Source organism: Gymnoscopelus braueri, assembly GCF_963280865.1.
Source record: "Gymnoscopelus braueri genome assembly, chromosome: 7".
Classification (NCBI taxonomy): domain Eukaryota; kingdom Metazoa; phylum Chordata; class Actinopteri; order Myctophiformes; family Myctophidae; genus Gymnoscopelus; species Gymnoscopelus braueri.
The window spans coordinates 48,383,055-48,392,569 of NC_137608.1; positions in this window are offsets into that span (position 1 = coordinate 48,383,055).

The following is a 9,515-nucleotide window of genomic DNA, read 5'->3' on the forward strand; positions in this document are numbered from 1 at the left end:
ATGAGATGCTGCATCTCAAGGGGCTATCCTCTCAATAAATTCTGACCTTTGTGTGTGTGTGTGTGTGTGTCATTTGTTTGTATTGTGCATTGTTCATATTTGGTTTTATATAATAACAGTAGATATAAATGTATATATTATATAATAACATTAGATATAAATGTATATATTATATAATAACATAAATATAATGTACTTACTTCCTGGGATCGCTTTGACATGAAGTACAGAGCAGAGGATGAGGATGGTGGCTGTAATCTTCATCATCACTGATCAAAACTGAACTGAATTTAATAGATCAGAATAAACAGATCAGAATAAACAGATCAGAATAAACAGATGTTTACTGAAAGAGAAGTTCTGGAGTCTGAAAGAGAATGAAGGAGGACTCGTTCATTAGTTTTGAAAAATCAGCCAATCAGATTAAAGATATAATGTTACATCATTTGTTTCCGGCAAGACGATGGTGGGGAATTTTGAAGTAAAACAGTTAGAATGAAAGACAGAAAGACAGAAAGACATTTGTTTATTGAAATAAAATGTTCTAAATAATTAAAAGCTTTCAGATGATACATAATGGGAGGTTAAAGGTTAAAGTTCATCACTTCATATTGAAGTGATTCCATATTTTAAATATTAATAAAATAAATAATGTAATCAGTTGGAGTATGTGTCTGTGTACATTTACACATGATGTGACATGTGTCCTCATTTAACTCTGTGTACATTTACACATGATGTGACATGTGTCCTCATTTAACTCTATGTACATTTACACATGATGTGAAATGTGTCCTCATTAACTCTGTGTACATTTACACATGATGTGACATGTGTCCTCATTTAACTCTGTGTACATTTACACATGATGTGACATGTGTCCTCATTTAACTCTATGTACATTTACACATGATGTGAAATGTGTCCTCATTTAACTCTATGTACATTTACACATGATGTGAAATGTGTCCTCATTTAACTCTGTGTACATTTACACATGATGTGAAATGTGTCCTCATTTAACTCTGTGTACATTTACACATGATGTGAAATGTGTCCTCATTTAACTCTGTGTACATTTACACATGATGTGACATGTGTCCTCATTTAACTCTGTGTACATTTACATATGATGTGAAATGTGTCCTCATTTAACTCTATGTACATTTACACATGTGAAATGTGTCCTCATTTAACTCTGTGTACATTTACACATGATGTGACATGTGTCCTCATTTAACTCTGTGTACATTTACACATGATGTGACATGTGTCCTCATTTAACTCTGTGTACACTTACACATGATGTGAAATGTGTCCTCATTTAACTCTGTGTACATTTACACATGATGTGACATGTGTCCTCATTTAACTCTGTGTACATTTACACATGATGTGAAATGTGTCCTCATTTAACTCTGTGTACATTTACACATGATGTGAAATGTGTCCTCATTTAACTCTGTGTACATTTACACATGATGTGAAATGTGTCCTCATTTAACTCTGTGTACATTTACACATGATGTGAAATGTGTCCTCATTTAACTCTGTGTACATTTACACATGATGTGACATGTGTCCTCATTTAACTCTGTGTACATTTACACATGATGTGAAATGTGTCCTCATTTAACTCTGTGTACATTTACACATGATGTGAAATGTGTCCTCATTTAACTCTGTGTACATTTACACATGATGTGAAATGTGTCCTCATTTAACTCTGTGTACATTTACACATGATGTGAAATGTGTCCTCATTTAACTCTGTGTACATTTACACATGATGTGAAATGTGTCCTCATTTAACTCTGTGTACATTTACACATGATGTGAAATGTGTCCTCATTTAACTCTGTGTACATTTACACGTGATGTGAAATGTGTCCTCATTTAACTCTGTGTACATTTACACGTGATGTGAAATGTGTCCTCATTTAACTCTGTGTACATTTACACATGATGTGAACGTAATGTCTCACTGTAGGTCTGGTCAGTGGTTCTCAACCTGTGTGTCGGGACCCCCAGGGGGGTCCCCACATGATTTTGGGGGGGGTCCCCAGATGACAGTGAAGTGACAATTTAAGTAACCTTTTTAATACCTAAAAAAAAGTTTAAATAAAATAAAGCAAAGAAAAAGACTATTACTGCATCAAAAGTAATCAACAAACTAGCTATACAAAAAAATTGTCAAACGTTGGCCAAATTGTCAAATAATATAAGAGAGAGGCAAAAAATAGCCCATCGAGATGTTGTGAGCTTGTAGATCGTCTATTTTCACAATATTGATCTGTGGAACGGAGTCAAACTAAATGCCTCAACTCCGACATTCCAAGTGCATATCAGGGTTGGGGGTCCCCAGTTCATATATGATTATTTTGGGGGAGCGCTCCCTGAAAAGGTTGAGAACCACTGCTGTAGGTAACGGAAGTTACGAATGTAACTATGGTTCTGTGAATTCCTGGATGACTGCCAGTAGGCAGTTAACAGTAGTGAATAATGCCTCTCACGCTCCGCGCAGGTCGAGTATTTATACAAACAAAGTCATGTGACGTGTAGGCTACCTGTGCGTCCGCCGTCCCGGCTACATAAGCACATGATAGCCTACTCGCGGCCTCTAAGAATCTTCTCGCCCTGAAAGATTCCGAGTGACCAGGAATTACTGGCAGTCATCCAGGAATTCACAGAACCATAGTTACATTCGTAACTTCCGTTCGAGAATGTGCAAGGCGCTGTCCAAGATGCCGCCGCACAGACGTCCGTCAGTGACACCCCCCTCATCGCCGCCCAGGACGTGGCTACACCCCTGGTAGAATGGCAGATGACATCTGAGGGGGAAGGTTTACCGGCTACTTCATAAGCCTTTTTAATTGTGTCAACCACCCAGTGGGATAGCCGCTGTTTAGACAGTGCACATCCCCTATTCTTTCCGCCGTAGGTGCCTCATCTGGAGGGTGAACCAGCGCTGCAATGCACTGGTCCACAGGAGGTATGTGAACCAGTCCATCTTTTTCTGCGTCACTCATGGAGGCCAGGGCCCTTGCATCCTTGCCTCGGTGGACAGGTGCACCTGGATCCGTCCAACACTGCTTCAGCTGACTAAAGTAGTGAGGCGAGGGTGGGACAGCAAAGGGTGGAGCAGCAGCAACCCGTCGGAAGAACGGGTTACTCACAACCTGAGCGGCCGGTGGCTCATCCAAACCGACCTTAGCCAGGGCAGCACGCAGCGTTGCACGCAATGTGCAGGGCCCGTCCCCTAGCTCAGTGCTTCCCGAGCTCCTGCGGGAAGTCTCTGAGCCATCCTCAGCCTGCACACTCCCAGGCTGGGGAGTACCATACCAAACAAATGAGTCTATACCTGTAACAATGCTCTATACACCAGGGAACCAGATTACTCATATGCAGTGTTGCCTTTGCCAGGATTCGATCCCATGACCTTGCGGTTCAGAGTCAAGAGCTCTTCCAACTGAGCTACCCAGACACAAGACACAATATACATTGACATTTGATGAACGTGCAACTTTTACACTACAGATTCTTTTTACATCACTCTCCGATTTAATCAAAAATCTAAGCTGTGTGATACATACATTTTGAGTTAATACCATTAATATCAACCCATTTCCCTCTGCACTCTAGCAATTAGTGCACCTGGTGATACCTAGCCTGTCAGTCATTGGCTCCTCAATGGTGCTGAAAAGTGTACATGTACATTTACTCAAGTACCAATACAAGTGCTTACAAAGCTCAGTACAATTTTGAGGTACTTTTACTTTACTTTCCATTTGTGTTACTTCTACTCTACTACAATTACAGCATATGACAGCTTTAGTTACTTGTTACTTTGCAGATGTAATTATTAATACAACACCTACAGTAACCACATACAGCCGATCTACAATGTGACGCGTTATGAGCATGTATGTATATAATAAGCAACCCATGCTGTATGATAAATTACCACACATGAAATCCAATGCTGTCTATCCAATGGCTCAGTCAGTACACTGTCTACCCGCAAGTCTGTAGGTCCCTGGTTCAAACCCCAATTTAACCAGTCCAAATATATATATATATATATAATTTACTGAACAAAAATCATGACTTTGTTAATTAATGCATGTTCACTTCTTCTCTCTCTCTCTCTCTCTCGCTCGCTCGCTCGCTCGCTCGCTCTCTCTCGCTCTCTCTTGCTGCTTGCAGCTATATTTATTATTATTATTATTATGTAGCCTATACTTTACATTGCTGTAAAACTACGTTCTACAGTTAGAATATAACCTGACTGTAATATTTACATTATGTTACTGTGGAAAAATGCAGCAAGTTTCTGTAATGATTTTTTTCCCATGATGCATTGCAAAATACAGTAAAATGGCAGAACAATAAGTTACTGTGCATTTTTACTGTAGAAATTACAGAAATTCGTTACAGTGTTCCTGCCGGACAGCAACGATTTTACGCAGGTATAGGCCTACACAGCTATCAAATCACCTATGAATGGATATAAATGTGTGTTGGCAGCAGCATTGGTTCTCAAAGTGGGTTTCTAGGGGGTCCCCAACAGAATTAATGAATATCATAAAAATCTATTTAACCACTTTAAAGCCTGTATGCTTCACTGGCAAGAGTCCCCCAGGGGTCTATAATGGGCCCCCTCCTTTTTTCCAGATACACAAAAACTCTTTCCCTGAAAATATCTACAAGCTCACAAAGCGACACGCTGTGATCTTGTAGATCGGCTATTTTCACCGAATGTTTGCCCCGGAATAAGGACACTAGGCTTCATAGGTCATAAGACAACTATTCTGTCTGTTTTCTATGACAAATAAAGTAATAGACATGATACAAAATCTTCTGTTGCTGTGTGCTATTTTCACAGATTATTTGCCCAGAATAGCGGCATGTTCAGTTGAAAACAGTATTGTTATTTATTCAGGCTGTAGTTTAATGGTCTGTTTTCTATCCTTCTTTCTATTTTTCTCCTCCTTCTCTCTCTCACCAAACCCCCCCTCTCTCTATTTTGACCCTTCGTTGCACTGCAGGGCGAGAGACATACTCCACTACATCTGGGTTGTACTCCACTACATCTTTTACAGGCAACAGGCAAAAAGTACAACCTATATACTATGTTTGCGAGTGTCATCATTATTGTTCTTTGATATTACTCGCTCACACTTAGGGGAGAGCGCCCCCCGGCGTGATCACAGAAGCATTATTATACACTCCAGGCAATATTATTGGCTGGAACAAGGTTGCGTGCTGGCGTCATCAGCAGGGATGACGCCAGCCAGCCACGATATTCAAACGTCCCTTCTCTTAACACATTAGGTGCCATAAACATAGATCTACGTATTTTCCAAAAATGTTTTTGTTGAATTCCACAAGAGGGCGCTCTAACACAACTTAGGAATGATCCCAAAACACCCGTAATTATTTTGAGTGAACAAATAAAAGCTGAGTTAATTACACACATTTCCATGTTTGAACCGCAAAAGCCAAACCGAAATAAAGACACCACGTTTGAGCCTCAGAAGCAGACCGTGTCACGATGTCTAGCCCACCTTCCTCCCAGAACGCAGCGTCTATGAGCGTCTCCCCTGCCACCAGCAGGTGGAAGAAGCCCAGCCAAAAGCTGTGCCCCTGTGGGAACAAAATGTCGGGCTGCGAGCATTGCGCACAGATAGAAATGAAATTCCTGGTGCGTAGGCTAAGCAAGCTAGCAAAGCGCGCCGACGACCCGGTGCTCGTGGACACAGAGGGGAACGGTACCGACTGGGAAGAAAACGACGAACTCCTACCTCTCTCTCAGGATGAACCTGAGCCGATGATGGAGGCGGCGGCCCATATGGAACCGGACCCTCAGCTGCTCATCCGACTCAGTCCTCTACTCCGAGGACAGCGATGATGAAGACTATGATGACTTTGTACCATCCTCCTCACAGTACTTCCCCCTGTCAATGGTACTTACTAGAGATGCCAGGCCTAGACGATGCAGGGCGCCGGGGAGCAGTGACCTGCACCAACGAGATTGATGTGTTCAACCTGCTCAAATATGTGGCAGTGGACCTAAACGTCCCTTGGCCCACGGAGAAACTCCTAGCACGGCCCGTCTCTCTGTATGACGAGGTCCCCGGACCATCCCGCACAGTGAAAAGGTTGCTGCCTGTATTCCCCACCTGCCCAGAAGAGGTGACGCGGGCCACCTATCCCTGGACTGTGTGGGGATGAAGGAGAGAGAAATACATCACCTCCCCCCGATAGAGAGAGTGATGGCCGCTCACCTCACTGGCTCGGGCGGTTCATCCGAACTCCCTACAAGGAGCGGACGACAACAGACCACCCTGGCCAAGAAGGCCTACAGCTCGGTTGCCTTGTCCGTTAGGGCACTTAACGCCTCCTCTTTCCCTCTCCACTACACCGGAAAGCTCTACGCAACAGCAGGAAGCACACCCACCCAGGAGACCATGACCCGGATTCGCAGAATCACCGCGGAAAGCCTGAACTTTACTAAGACGGCGGTCCAGTGCGCGGGACGCGCGTTTGCTGCCATCGTGGCACAAGAACGGGTCAGATGGCTGGAACTCGCGCAACTGACGGAGGCACAGAGAAAGGAAATTCTCGACTAGAAAATCTCCCCCACCGGTCTCTTTGGCAACGCAGTCGCCAAAATGCGGCGCAGATGCGAGGAAAATAAGGAGGGAGAGGCCCTCCATGTGCGTCTCCCCAGAAAGGCTCCCCCACTACTGCCCCGCAGCACTTACGCACAAGCGGCCCAGGGGGGTTTAGGGTTCCTCAGAAACCGTCTCCTTACCCTGCCACCGCTGGGCTGGGCCATCTGGTACCAGACCTCCACAGGCTCTCGGAGCCAGAAGGAAGGTTCCTCAGACCGCCCCTCCAGCTAAAATCGCCCCACAGCGCCCAGCCGACAACAAAGGCGTTAAGAAGAAACGGAAGCGGGCCTAGCTACTGCAGCCCACGGAGGAGAGTGGAGAGGTTACTACCCCCCCCCACCCCCCACTCTTCATGTTCCCTTGGTTTTTCTTATCCTGAGCTCGTTTCCGCTGCTCCAGCCTTGGATCAAGACTATCATAGGTGTATTTTATCGAGTCTGACTTTTACTTTCGTATCTATGATAGTCTTGGGCGGACAGCCCGTACTCCGTACATGTACAAAAAAAAACATGTAAAGTGCTGACCCTGTAGCCACGGATGTTAACTCAACATTAGGAACCAGTGTTCACTGTATTGGCCCGTTATTTTCGGGCTGTGTCAGATTCTGTCGGAAGTTCCCTGTATTCCTCAATGGGCGGTAGTGACGGGGTGCATCCGGTGAAAGCGGGTATTACACTCAATGTAAACAGGAAGTAAACGAGGGGGGAAAAATTGGCGTTCGGACACAGACGGGATTAAAAGACATATCTATTGAAAAATATGGACTAATACAGTGCACAACGATTCTGAATGCCAAGTGAACATCCGGGGCTACCGGGAAAGCACCTTATATTTTGCATTTGAACTTGTTCGGAGAAATGTTCAGTGACAACTGAGGGGTAAAGCCCAAGACATGCAAATATCAAAATCGATCGAATACATTTATGATAGTCTTGATCCAGGGCTAACTCAGTCCTGTAGAATGCTATTTCTAACTGAAGTTGACCACATGATGAAAACAGTCGAGTTGTTCCTCAACAGCATTCTGTTTTATGTCTGGCAACAGCGGCATTAATGCCTTCCGTACAATTTGTAAATTAAAACCATCAGATATCACCTCAATAGGGTTTAACACAAAGCTACCGTTTTTAGATGTCGTGGAAAAATAAACGACTGATTCAGCGACTCAGCGTAATGAACCAACTGGAATAGGCACCGCTGAGATTCAAACTCAGGATCTCCTGTTTACTAGACAGGCACTTTAACCAACTAAGCCACGGCGCCAGGTGAGGAGGAAAAAATAGTATAACACTTGTAATACGTTGATCATCTTCTGTGCAATTTTTTACTAAATACATGTCATAAATGATATACAGTATAGAGCTCAGCAAAATAATAAGCGTTCAATATAAATTATCTAGCATTCTTTTTGTCTCACTTCTCGCCATAAATAGGTCTAAATATTATTTACATTTGTATTATTAAAGTTCCCTACAACTGGCATATTTTAATCACTCATCCCAATAAATAATCAATCATTGCAGCAGAAACTTCCAAGTCGGAGAGGTCGATGATGTCGCCCAAGTCTTGAAAAGCCAAGTTGATGTCGTCAAAAACTTCCGTCTGTTGTCGCCCTCTGCGGGGGAAAAACTGATACTGCAGCATGTCGCTCATGTCAGGCATGACGAAGCTGCTCTGTGTGTGTGCGTTAATATTATGCTCGGCCGTACCACAGCGGCTCCCAGTGGGCTGAGCTCCGTCTCCAAATAGAAAGTCATCGCCCTCTGGGAGAAAGACGGTGTTTGGAGCGACTTCGTTAAAATGTCCATTGAAGCCAGGCGTTTGGTAATAGTCCTGGGGACACCCGGGGACAGCCAGACAGTCCAGGGCGGTAGCCTGGTCTCCGGCGACTGGCGAAGTAGGACCGTTGGGTCTTGCCCGTCCCTGGCGGTTCCCTGGCATTGTAGGACTAAGCGTGGACTGAGGACTCCATGGCTGGGAGGCACTGCCACTCCATGCCTGGGGGAGACTTGGAGATGGGTAGCTCGGTGCAGAGGGGGAAGGGGTTGACATGGAGGAGGATGATGATGGTGAGCTAGTAGGTGACATGATGTGACAGAACTGCGGTGACGGGGGACTGCTTGGTGGCTGTGATGATGCGTCCCTGTTTTGTTTCTTGCTCTTGAAAAAGCGTGCACGACGATTCTGGAACCACACCTGTAATACAAAAAGAAGAGGATGGTTAAGGCCACAATAAAGAAAGAGACACAATTACGCAATTTGACCTAACAATCCTCCGAGTTAAATGAACACAGAGGAATGGATTTTTTTCACTGTACCTGGATCTTATAATCCGGGAGCCCAGTGAGAGAGGTGAGGGCCTCCTTGGTCTTGAAATCGGGGTAATGGTTGAGGGAGAAGGCCCTCTCCAGCTCGCTCAGCTGCGCTTTGCTGAAGGTCGTGCGCTTTCTCCGGTGCTGGATGTCTGAGCGCCCCCCAACTGAGCATTAAGGGCCACTGTAGAAAGAACAAAAAAATATATATATTATATAAATACCATCATTTAAGATTTGAACTAAGGGACTTTAGGGTAAATGATGAATTGAATACACAGGACCCCAATGGAAACAAGCCATAGTTCTTTCTTGGTTTTAATCCTTTTAGCATCCTTTTGTATAGAACTGTAGCCTACTTTCTGTGCTTTTTGCAAACTGTTAATAAAGTATTCAATCAATCAATGGATATATTTACTCTACATTTTCCATTACATTACCGACACTCCAGGGCACATTAAAAAATAATAATGACCTTTTACTTCAGAATATGAAGGAACGACACTTATAGGCTATGCAAGTTCTT